The sequence below is a fragment of the Vombatus ursinus genome, unplaced genomic scaffold (assembly GCF_900497805.2).
Source record: "Vombatus ursinus unplaced genomic scaffold, bare-nosed wombat genome assembly UNPS02014779.1, whole genome shotgun sequence".
In the NCBI taxonomy this organism is placed as follows: Eukaryota; Metazoa; Chordata; class Mammalia; order Diprotodontia; family Vombatidae; genus Vombatus; species Vombatus ursinus.
In genome coordinates this window covers 15,273,082-15,286,388 of record NW_020954557.1, presented here as the reverse complement: position 1 = coordinate 15,286,388, position 13,307 = coordinate 15,273,082, and the positions used below count along the sequence as shown (strand labels likewise).

The following is a 13,307-nucleotide window of genomic DNA, read 5'->3' as shown; positions in this document are numbered from 1 at the left end:
ATTCCATACATTGGGAGGTTAAAGAGTTTGTTTGGTTTGGAATGTTTAAATCAATCCATCAACAATAATTTATTAAGCACCTAGCATATGCTAGGCATTGAACAAGGTGCTGGAGATAAAAAGATAAAAGTCAAACAGTCCCTGCTCTCAAGGCGCTTATGTTCAATTAGGGGAGCCCCTTGACTATACAGCATAGAAGCCCAAATGAGACAGTAGATCAGCAATTCATGTGCCTTATATTATTTTTCTCCTTAAATGTTCTGTGTGCTATGGTCCCTAAATCCCAACCTTAACCCCTTTTCTAAGTCCATGAAGTTAATATGCCTGCTTATATAAACACATATTGAGAACTTTCCCTGCTTGACTAGGTCTGGGATTCTTTCCCAATCAGTCCAGGCATTGAGGATAACACAAAAAATTAACAGCCTCACCTTACCTATTGCAGAGAGACAGATTTAGGTTCAATATCAAGAAAAAACTTCCTAAGACATTGAGTCATCTATGGATGGAATGAACTGTCCCAGCAGAGACTGGATTACAACTCCTTAAGCAACAGAAGAGTGGATGACTGCTTTAGGGAATATTTTAGAGGGGATTCTTGGTCAGGTGTGAGTTAGACTAGAGGACCTTAGTACTTCAGTCCCTCCAAGATAGCTCAATCCATCACCTCTGTTCTGATCTCATTTTTTTTCCTTTCATAGTCTTGATCTTATAGGTAGCCAATGCTGTCTTCCCCTCTAGAATCCCTTGACTTCTTGCTCTGTCCCTAGCCTGCTAATCGTCAATGCCATGACATCTGCCTTCTCCAGTCCTATGCTACTGAAACGGGGACATCACAGAATTGTGCTCACTGGATCCACTATTCAACTATCCTTATCTAACTATCTGGGCCCTCCCTGTTTTACACCCTTTCTGTTGTAAAGGCTTATGCATTAAATAACAGGATTGTTTTCATATCTTTTCTTAGCTTAAATGGATAAAAGTTCATAATTGTAGAGCTTATGTATTTTCCTCATAAGAACCCTATGAAGTAGGCAATGAAAATATTATTAAACCCCATTTTATACGTGAGGAAACTTTGAGGTTCAGAAATGTTCCATAACATGAAGTACCTTGGAGTAGTGGAAAGTGCATCAGTTTTAGAGTTGGAAGAGAAATGACAATTTGGGTATTGCCTTGGTGCCACATCTTAGGTAATATACACTGAGGAGCTAGAAACCATCCAGAATGGGCAACCAGAATGGAAAAGGGTCAGGGGGCAGCTAGGTGGCACAGTGGATAGAGCATGGCCCTGGAGTCAGGAGGACCTGAGTTCAAATCTGGCTTCAGATACTTCATACTTACCAGCTGTGAGACCCTGGGCAAGTCACTTAACCCCCATTGCCTAGCCAAAAAAAAAAAAAAAAGAGTGGTAAAGGGTCTCAAGATCAGTTGAGGGAATTTGTTTACCGGGAGAAAACAAAAATAGGAGGGACATGACATCTGTTTTCAAGTGTTTAAAGGACTGTCATGTAAAAAGAGGTTCAGACTTGCTAGAATTAGGTATATAAAAACCAAAAATGAAAATAGTCCCTGTCCTCAAGGATCTTAAAGTCTATAAAATGTAATTTAAGATCCCTTTGTGCTTATTATTTGTTCACTATAAATAAACATTTGTCATATCAAAACAAGACAAAACCTTAAGTACTGTCTTCCAACAATATATCTACCATGAATATGTCAAAATCATACATGATTCCTTAAAAATATGAGATAACTTCATGATCCATTAATTATTAATATTGAGGAAAGTATAAAATAGGATGATATTTATTATTAAATATCTCTTTCATGGAAGATGTTCAGTACAAAGTCCAATTTTTGTGTCATTCTTATTCAGGGACCATGTTAATATTCTAAATATCATTCCAATTTTAATGTATGTACTACCGAAGTGCATGCATTAACAATATTCTAAGTGTGATAGCCAAAATCCCAATAGTCTTTTTTAAGTCTTTGACTTTCCTTTACTTTTCTTTAACTTTTGATACTATTGAGATATTGGATGATCTCGCCTCCTTTCACTTTCTTGGCATTGCTTTCCTCTTGTTCTCCTCTTCCCTTTATGATCACACCTCATTGTCCTTTGTTGCTTCTTCCGCCTTCCAGCCACTGAGCAGAGATACCTCTCAAGGCTTTGACTTTGGTATTTTCTCTATTTGGATTTCTAACTGGACTTGTCTTGATGATTATTTCAGTCTTTGTGACAGTGAGATTTGTAGGCAAATGACTCCCAAATCAAAATACCTAAAATACATTCTGGACTCCTGGCCCATATGAACTCCCTTCCTTCCAGTCAGTCATCTCCACCTAAATGTCCCATCTCAAATTCAAAATGTAACATCATTTTTTTCCTAGTCTTGCGCTTATGGTACACCTCTCTATTTCTGTCTAGCATACTACCATTTTCCCAGTCACCAGGTTCATAACAGTCAATTCAGTCAGAAACTGATCAATAATTAATTGATTGACTGGTTCTGATAGAAAATTTCTATTTTAGTTACAGTTTGCCCTCTAAAATTTTAAGTATGAAACAACACATGCATAAAAATAATTATTATGTGCAGGTTTTAAGGGGAATAAAAATAGGTTTGTTTGTTTTCTTTTTAGCTTTACTTTACATTTCCTTTAGTATCATTTACTCTTTTTGATATTCCACACCTCCAGGTCCATAGACCAGCATTTGTGTGTCCCATCAATATGTTTCAGGGCCAAAATCTTTCCATGGACCAGATAGTTGGAGAATCACTGCATCAAAACAGAGCATTACAGAGTAAGTCAGTGTCTGGACCTAATAGCAAATGGTAAATTTTCTGATTTCATCAAAATTGATACTTTTTCCCTGGAAAGGGGGAAATAGCATATATTGTTCTCTCAGACTGATATGAAACATCTCTAGTAATCTGAACTGTCATATATTGAGTACCTGCAAAGTTCATATTTTGTGAATTCTGGCCTCCTTAGTCATAATAAACATTGATAATATAGCAACAGATAACTGTGAGCAGAAATTACATAAATACTTTAATGAAAAGTTAAGTTCAGGCTGATTAAAAATGGAATCTTAAAACTCCTATTTAAAATTTTTCATTCAAGGATCATCCCTTTTATCTAAAATTGTACAGATTCACTATGACAATCTATTTAGTTGTCAACAAGTCTATTTTACTTTCCTTTAAATTCACTTAGCAGGTTTACACTGAACATGCCTTCTATAAATCTGATAACAAAGAAGATGAAAAAGCAAACAACTAGAGATCTGAGTGATTCTCAAAAATGAGTTTTCACTTAACTAGACCATGTAGGAAGAAACACTCATAAAGTCAGAAGTATAGATATTTATTATGAGTTATATAGAATAGTTTGTAGTTTATAGAAGGTCCTCTACTGGAGATGTATTAGCTATGGTACTAAAATGAGCTCGTTTTTTTTTTAATTTTCTTTGTACAGAGAATATTTTCTGAATGGATGGATAATTTTGTTAGTGTAAGGCAAATGAAAAGCATTGTGGCATAGTGATCATCAGATTTTTACATGTGGTTCTGATTATATCTGCTTCTCTGTGTTTCACACCTAATGTCTTTGTATCTTTTGTTTTATTTTTGTTAAATACATTTACCTTTCCCTCTTACTAGCTGTGTGACTCTGGGCAAGTCACTTAACCCTGTTTGCCTCAGTTTTCTCAACTGTAAAATGAGCTAGAGAAGAAAATAGCAAACCACTCCAGTATCTTTACCAAGAAAGTCCTAAAAGGGATCATGAAAAGATGTACAGGACTGAAACTACTGAACAACAAGAAAAAATGTTAATCAGGAAGGATTAGAGGGAATGGTTAAGTTTTTAGAGAAGATAGGATTTTAGGGAGGAGCCAAGCTGGCAGAGTACAGAGGGCTAATCATCTGAACTCTGCCAACATTCCTCTATAAATAATTTTAAAAATAAAATCTTAAATTGAATTCTGGAGTGACAGAGACAACAAAAGGTCGAAATAAGAAAGTTTTCCAGCCCAAGACTATTTAGGAGGATGGCAGGAGAGGTCTGTGACCCAAGGGTGGTGGTCGGCTTTGAACTCAGCACTTGTAGCTACACCAGCAGAAGGCCTTACAAACAGCAGCAGCTTCAGGAGCTCTTAGCCCACAGATTGTAACGGAGTCAGATAACTGATCAGAAAGAGATTATAGGGGACCCTTTGCTGGCCCTGGAGTACAGGACCCTATTGCATTGCTTATACACAATTCCAGGTCACAGTTCCAGGGTGAAGAAGAATACTAGCGTTTGTGGCCTCAAAAGTCTGTTTTGCTTCTGACCACTACCTCCCTTCATCTGTCCTCTTTTCTATTAGTCTCCATCCTTCTTTTATCCCCTTCCCTCCAACTTTCCTGTTGGGTAAGGTAGATTTCTATTTCAAACTGATTGTGTATATTATTCACTCTTTGAGCCAATTTCAAAGAAAGCAAGGGTCAAGCATTGCCTGCCACCCCCTCATTTCTCCTCCACTCTAAAAGTTCTTCCTTGCATATTTCTTTTATGTGAGATAATTTCCCCATTTTTCCTCTCCCTTTCCCCTTCTCCCATCGCATCCTTCTTTTTTACCCTTCATTTTTTTTAGGTTATCTCATCATATTCAACTCACACCCACGCCCTCATTCTGTGTCTACTCCTTCTAACTGCCTTAATAATGATAAAGTTCTTTGGAATTACAAATATCATCTTCCCATACAGAAAGATAAATTCTTAAACTCATTGAGTCCCTTATGATTTCTCTTTCATGTTTACATTTTTATGCTTCTCTTGAGTCTTGTATTTGGAAATCAAAATTTCTATTCATCTCTAGTCTTTTCATCACAAATGCTTGAAAGTCTTCTGCTTTTCTAAATATCCATTTTTCCACCTGAAGGATAATACTCAGTTTTGCTGGGTACATTATTCTTGGTTGTAATCCAAGCCATTAATGAACTCCCTAAGAAAAAATCCCCAGGACCAGATGGATTCACAAGTGAATTCTACCAAACATTTAAAGAACAATTAATTCTAATACTAAATAAACTATTTGGAACAATAAGCAAAGAAGGAGTTCTATCAAATTCCTTTTATAACATAAATATAGTGCTGATACCTAAACCAGGAAGATCAAAAACAAAAAAAAAAATAAAATTATGGAACAATTTCCTTAATGAATAATTATGCAAAAATTTTAAATAAAATACTAGAAAGGAGATTGAAGCAATATATCACAGAGATCGTGTATTATGATCAGGTGGGGTTTATAGTGGTAATGCAGGGCTGATTGAATATTATTAAAACTATCAGCATAATTGACCATATCCATAACAAAAACAACAAAAATCATATGATTATATCAATAGACGCAGAAAAAGATTTGACAATATACAATACTCATTCCTATTAAAAACACTGGAAAGCACAGGAATAAATGGAGCTTTCCTTAAAATGATAAGTAGTATCCTATCTAAAATCATCAGCAAGCATTATCTCCAATGTGGATAAGGTAGAAGCCTTACCAATAAGATCAGGACACTGTTTGCAAGACTAATGGGGGGTCCACATTACCACTCTTATTCAATATTGTATTAGAAATGCTAGCTATAGATCAGTAAGACAAGAAAAAGAAATTGGAGGAATAAAAATAGGCAATGAGGAAACAAAACTATTACTCTTTGTATATGATATGATGGCATAGTTAGAGAATTCTAGAGAATCAACTGAAAAACTAGTTGAAACAACTTCAGCAAAGTTGCAAGATATAAAATAAACCAACATAAAATCATAAATTGGAATTACAAATATCATCTTCCCATACAGGGCCATGACCAGTTGTTCTGACCTGTGTCTTGCCACTGGACTCCAATGACTCTGGAGGACAGAGTGAGGCTGGTGACTTTGCACAGCCCTGCCTCACTTAAATCCAATCCACTTGCAAGTCAAGACATCATTCTCCTGATGCCATTGGTCCTCTTGGAGAAGGAAGGACAAATAACAATCTGTGAAGAGGAGCAGCTGCCCCACTAGGGACCCAACCAGCCAGTTCCAGTTGGGCAATGCTGCTATTTCCTTCCTTCCATCCTTCCTTGTTCCTCATCCTCATCCTCTCCCTTTGTCCACATGGGGAAACATAGCCTTATATGTGGGTGCTCTTTCCAAAGGAATATAAATTTTCACTGCTTAAACCTTGCAAGATATCTTAGAGATTGGGGGGGGTTAGATTTTTTCTTTTCTTTTTTTCCCTTTTTTCCCTACTTATTTGTTCTATCTTTTTTTTTCAAAAAACTGGGACAATTAACTCTTGTCTCATGTAGTTTTCATTTATGATTTCTTGAAGTATAGCTCCGAAAAATCAGGCTTTGATAAAGCCCACTGGGATTCAAATGGAGCTACTCGACTATACCTCTAAACCCAAATCATTCTGGCTTTCACTGATTGGTCAATAATAGGTCCCAGCCCAAGCTTCTCTTCATCATTGTCTGAGTTTTTGATGGTTCAGAGTGGGTGTAAATAACAATTGTTTCTGCTCTGACCAGAAACTCTAAGGGTCCCAGATTGATTCTTTTGAGAAGGCAAACTAGGCTATCTTTTGCCTCAATTCTTACCAGCCTTTAATCACTGAATGGGTGTTGCCTCAGACAAATTGATATCTGAGAAAGACTTTAGCTTAAAAAGGCCAATGTCTCCCACTCCATCCAGGGCCATCACTAGTCAACCTGACCTATGTCATACCACTGGTCTCCGAATGACTCTGAAGGAGAGAGAGTGAAGTTGATTACTCTGCATAACCCAGTTTCACTTAAATCCAATTCATTTGCAAGTCAAGATATCACTCTCTTGATGTCATTGGTTCTATTTGAGAAAGAAGGACAATCAACAATAATTATCAACAAAGTCCAGCAGAAAGAGATAAAGAAATTCCATTTCAAATAACTGCAGACAATATAAAATACTTGGCAGTCTACCTACCAAGGCAAACCCAGGAACTATATGCACACAATTACAAAACATTTTTCACATGAATAAAGTCATCTCTAAACAGTTGGAAAAATATCAATTACTTATGGGTAGGCCAATCCAATACAATAAAAATGACAATTCTACCTAAATTAATTCACTTTTTCAGTACTTAGGAAGTACATGTATCATCTTGCCACATGGAAATATAAACAGTTTAAATCCACTGAAATCACTTATGGTTTCTCTTTTATGTTTTCATTTTTATTCTTATGTTTATCAAACACAAGATTACTATGGTCATTTATTACTGTGTATTGTGTACCTAATCTGTTCCACTGATTCACCACTCTATTTCTTACTCAGTATCTGACTGTTTTGATGTTTACCACTTTGTAATACAGTTTGAGACCTGGTACTGCTAGACCAACTTCTTTCACATTTTTTTTCAATAATTCCCTTGATATTCTTGACCTTTTCTTTTTCCAGCTGAATTTTGTTATTTTTTCTAGTTCTATAAAATAATTTTAGTAGTTCAATTGGTATGGCACTAAGTATATTAATTTAGGTAGAATTATTTTATTATATTGGTTCAGCCTACCTGTGAGCAATTAATAATTTTCCAATTGTTTACATCTGACTTTATTCATGTGAAAAGTGTTTTATTATTGTGTCCCTATAGTTCCTAGATTTGTCTTGGAAGTTAGACTGCCAAGTATTTTATGTTGTCTGCAGTTATTTTAAATAGAATTTCTCCTTCTATCCCTTGCTGCTATATATAGAAATGTTGATGATTTATGAGGATTTATTTTATATCCTGCAACTTTGCTGAAGTTGTTTCAACTAGTTTTTTTTTTTCAGTTTATTCTCTAGGATTCTCTAAGTATACCATCATAGCATCTGCAAAGAGTGATAGTTTTGTTTCCTCTTTTCCCTCACTCCAACACAATTACCTTTTGAACCAGTATGGATTGGGACACTTTCTCCCCAACTCCCAAAGTAGGGCTGCCAAAAACAAAAGCAAAACAAAATAAATAAATACACGCCCTCTGCTGCTTCATTAAAAGGCCACACTTAGGAAGCAAGATTTAGTCTTCAATTCATTTTTCTAGGTCCACCTCGAGGATGTCTTCACCGTAGGCTTGGAAATTAGCTTTACTTCTATACTGCCCAAACTATAATTGGCTTCTGTGATCCCAACCTGACCAGTAGAATGCACATCTATCTGTTCAACCATCTGCCCAGCATGGCCCGGCCCAACTTGGTTGCTCTGGTGAGAAGTCGTTGATTCTTTATGTCGCCCAACCTTCTCTCATTTTATCCATAACTTGAATTCCCCATTTCCTTCCTCAGATCTCCAGGCCAAGCATTTGCCCTGTCGCTCCTACATCAATTTCTGCAATGGGAATACCCACCAACCTTATTCTCACATGTCCATTCACAATCCCCACTAGCCTGACCATGTGTTTCCCCACACTAACAAGAGTAGTTTATGGTTATATAATGTATTTTCTACTCCCCAAGGCTAAAAAGTGATTTCCTCACAAAAATTCTGTGAGATACATAATGTATCCTTATCTCCATTTTACAGATGAGGAAACAAAGCCTCAGAGAGGTTAAGGCACTTGGCCGGGGCACACAGCTACTAAGTGTCAGACACTGGGATCTCTTCCAATTCTTAAATTCTTTAACTTTGGGAAATCAGATTAGCACAGAAAAGTTGGTTGATTTTTATTAGCTAGCATTTTTAAACTACAATTATATCTGAAAAAAATCTAATAATAACTGTCAATACATTAAGTAAATTTTTTGGTGAGGACATGGAAAAAAAATCACACAAGATAGACAGGTAGGGAAAGGTTGCCGTCTGCATTGTTGGAAGGAATACTCATTTCTGTAAGATCACAGATCCGTTTAAACAATGTAAAAATATTGCTTGAATACATATAGGTTGTGTAACAAAAACTTACTGTACGCTGTAAAGTAGAAAATTATGAACTCATTGCATTCAAGCTTGACTTTTTTGAGAATTAAAGAGGGAAAAATAGTTGGGACTCCCAAGACCAGTACTCTTTCCAAGATACGGTCCTGCCTTACCCCATCAGGAAGGTTCCTGAAGCACACAGCCTAGCTAAATTTGGCTGAAACTAGCTCATCTTGGGCATAGAGGCAAAAAGGAGTAGAAAAAATTAAAAATTCTTTTCAACAGGAAATATTAGTAGCTTAGAATGTTAGTATTCAAAAGGAGTCCTCTGAGGGAACATGGACAAATCATTGATTTTTACATTTATCTTTCTTGGGTCTTGAATTGTCACTTCAAGGTGTCTTCATGTAATCCACTCTTACTAGAAAATGTTTTCAAGGATATTCCAAATAATTAACCTTCTCACATCAGAGTTCAAGTGTCTTACTGATGATAAAGCACTTGAACACCTCAAAAGCGTAATTATCTATATACCCTTGAGAGTTAGGATGTATCAGGTTCCAGAATGTGGGTGGATATTAAAACTGATAGAATAGCAATTAGGTGTTCAGAATTTTCTCCATTATCCTGCCCTAATTGACCTTCATTTTGCTACTAAAATTTCATTCAACTCTTAAAGGAGCCTCTGTGCTTTTTGGTAACTTCACTCAGTCTTCAATTCTCTAATGGAGTAAAAGAGTTTCAAAAGAAAAGTTCTCACAATAATTTCCCTTTCCCATCCTTCTTGCCTGTGTTGTACCATGCCAAAGTAAAGACATGACATGTACCCCAATTTTTTCCTCTGTAAGATAAGTACATAATGAATTTTTTTGAAAAATAATATTTAGATATCACTAGAAAGAAAATTATAGGACCCAGAATTATCTATTTGTAATAATATTAACAAATTAGACATAATATTTTAATATATTATCTCATTTAAACCACCATTGCAATCTCATGATCTTGTAGGTGTTATTATTCCCATTTTTAAATAAGGAAACAGAGGCTTGGAAAAGCTAAGTAATTTGTTTATGTTAAGACAGTTAGAAAGCACTAGAGATGGATTTAAACTTGGTCTTTGTGACTCTTGACCTAGTACTCTATCTGTTGTTGTTTAGTCATTTTTCAGTGATGTCCAACTCTTCATGACTCCATTTGGGGTTTTCTTAGCAAAAAATATTTATGTGGTTGGCCATTTCCTTCTCCAGTTAATTTTACAGATAAAGTAACTGAGGTAAACAGGGTTAAGTGACTTACCCAGGGTCATAGAATTAGTAAGTGTCTGAGGCCAGATGTGAACTCAGGAAGATGAGTCTTCCTGATTCCAGGCCTGGCAGTCTATCCACTGTACCACCTAGCTTTCTTATTTAAGATCATATAAACATATGTGTGTCTAATATGCTAGTTAAATCTCATGGATTTTTACTAATAGCAATTGGTTATACAGAGATGGTACTCATCAAAAAAAACATTGAGTAACAGAGAGTTAAAATACAATTATTTGATATGCAAATTAAGCTACTAATTTTAAGGAACTAGGTTAGTATTATTTGCTCATATTTTTGAACTAACAATTAAAGAGGTGACTTCTAAGATGTAAAATCCTTTGTATTTAAAAATGATAGACCAATTCAATAATCTGGATGTTTTTCAGAAGACTGATTTCATTAAAGTCATTTGATAAGCCTATTCCAACAGCGATTAATGTTATCTTGATAGGTTACTAATTTTAGATAGTCAATACTTAGCGAGAGTATTGCTATCCTATGATCAGAAAAGACTGTGCCTTATGTCTGACCCCACAGAGCTGAAAGGACTATTAAACTGGAAACAAGGGCAATGTATGCCATACAATGGATAGATATTTAGAGCCTTGCTGTAATTTTCAATAAGAATAAACTATTAGTAGGGGGCAGTGGATAGGGCACCAGCCCTGGAGTCAGGAGGACTGAGTTCAAATCCAGTCTCAGACCATACATTTGACAGTTATTAACTGTGTTACCCTAGGCAAATCACTTAACCCCAATTGCCTCAAAAAAAAAAAAAAGAATAAACTATTGGTTCCTAATAAGGTAAAGGGCCTATTTTGCCATAATGTGATTTTCAGTTTGTTGTATTCAATTTTGTTTAGTTTTTCCAGTACGTATAGATTATTTTGTACTATGGAATGTCACTTGTTTTTTATTAATATGGGAACTAGAATGCACTTTAATTAAAAACCAAGAAAAAATATAATTGGTCTAATGATATCACAATTACAACTATTGAAACTCAGAACTGGAAAGACCTTACACTTCACCCGAAAGAAACCCCTAATTAATCATTTCAAGAAACCATGATTTCATGGCATCACCTCCAATGATATAGATTGCAACCCCTCTATGGCTTAGTAAATACACTTTGTGAGCTGCTGAGCCAAAGACATCACCCCTCACTCATCAAACATTTCATCATTGAGAACCCGTTTTCGTCTTGGCCAATCCTCAGACAAAAGAAATACTTCCAATATCATAACTTCTACTGGAACCTCAGTTGAAATGTTTTCCAATATGGTAGGATCTGCCAAAGCTTGTGTTTTCTTAGCATAGCCTTCAAGGACCCATGGAATCTTCTATCCCAAAATGATGCATTAAAGTAGGTCTTTAGCGAAGGATTCTTAACAACTTAAAAAAAATCAAATATCCTGCTATTTTCACCCCCTAAAGATGAACATTTTTCTTCCCACAGACACGATTTTCCTTGTAACTCTTGTCATTATTGGAATATCAAATTCTGCAAAACTTTATAATCACCGTAGTCCATGATAAACTAGTTTGCATAATCAACTCGCTTTTCAAAACAACAGGTTGAATTGCACATTGGATTCATTTACACAGGCAACTCCAGCTTAAAAAAAAAAAAAGACTGCTTACAATTGTAAATATAAATGTTAACATTTTTCTGCTTGCCTGCTGTGTCTATTACATTTCCTTCTGTTGTGATTATATTGTTCTAAGCCCCTGTCTTCTACGGATGCCTTGGAGAAAGAGTTCAGGCAAGACAGCTTTTCTGGGTTAGCGTCATTATAAATTTAGACAGTAACGACTACTTATGGGAAATCCGACAACTAGGCAAGTGGCTGAACACGATAATGGATTTCTTTCCAGTAATGCAGTCTGGTAAAGGAAATGGATTACTTTTAAATGTACACAAAATGCAGTTTAACTGCAACTACTATTCTCAATAATTTGGTCTTCCTTGAACCAATATGACTCCTCCAATGAACAGAAAACAGCCAAAATCCATGCCATTTATATTATGATAACATTCAATAGGGTAGTGACTCATCTTCTAATAATATTTCCATGATAGAACAGCCATATGACACAAGGCCAAGACACCATACCCAACCCCAGGAGTACCTTTAGGATCACTCTGTAACTGTGTTCACGGATCCCAGAGCCAGTTTTTCAATCAGACAAAATAAGCAGGTACTTCTTTGGTGTGATTTGAGGGTCACCCAAAAAACAACACTTAAGGTTTTCTGTTCCAACATTAGAGTTTCATTCATAATTTCAATTAAGGCATTGTGAACATGTAAATATGCTTTTATCAATATTTGATTAATTCATTAGGCAACTATTGTGTGCTAAGCATTGGGAATGCAAAGATAAAGATGAAAGAGTTTCTGCATTTGTGAAGCTTAATTACAACTGGGAAGACAACATACACGTATATAGGTATACACAAAACATATAGAGAACAGATTTGAGGTAACTTTGTTGGGGGAAGGCATTGGCAGCTCAGGGCACTAAGGAATACTTCACAAAGAAGGTGGCATTTGAACTGATTCCTGAGGGAAGATGTGGGAGATGGGAGGAAGCCTATTTCAGGCAATAGGAAGAGTCCATGCAAATGTTTAGAGATGGAGGGGCACGTAGGTGACTCAGTGGAAAGAGTACCACCCCTGGAATCAGGAGGACCTAAGTTCAAATCCAGCCTCAGATACTTGACACTTATTAGCTGTGTGACCCTGGGAAAGTCACTTAACCCTATTGCCTTGCCAAAAAAAAAAATATGGAGATGGGTGATAAGGTGTCTTGTATAGAGTAAATTCATTTGTCATATCCTTTCCAAAATGTAGCTAGCTAAGAGCAAGTCTTAATAGGAGGAGATTGGAGAGACAGGCCTAGAGGATGAGATATTACTTGAGAAGGTCAGTTTGGAATGAGGATGATGCCTAGTGAAAGGTGAAGGGAAGAAGCATTTATACAGTCTCTGCTAAGCAACAGGCACTCTGCTCAGCACATTTACAAATATTATCTCATTTGATCCCCCCCTGCAAAGTAGCTGCTATTATTAA

General features: G+C 36.1%; 1 non-coding gene across 1 annotated transcript; it reads right to left on the bottom strand.

Annotated features, from left to right (window-relative positions):
* Nucleotides 1–1,833: 1,833 nt before the first annotated feature.
* On the bottom strand, nt 1,834–1,937 carry LOC114045989. Its single transcript, XR_003569452.1, has one exon. It is a non-coding gene; the product is annotated as a U6 spliceosomal RNA (small nuclear RNA).
* Between the last annotated feature and the right edge of the window lie 11,370 nt (nt 1,938–13,307).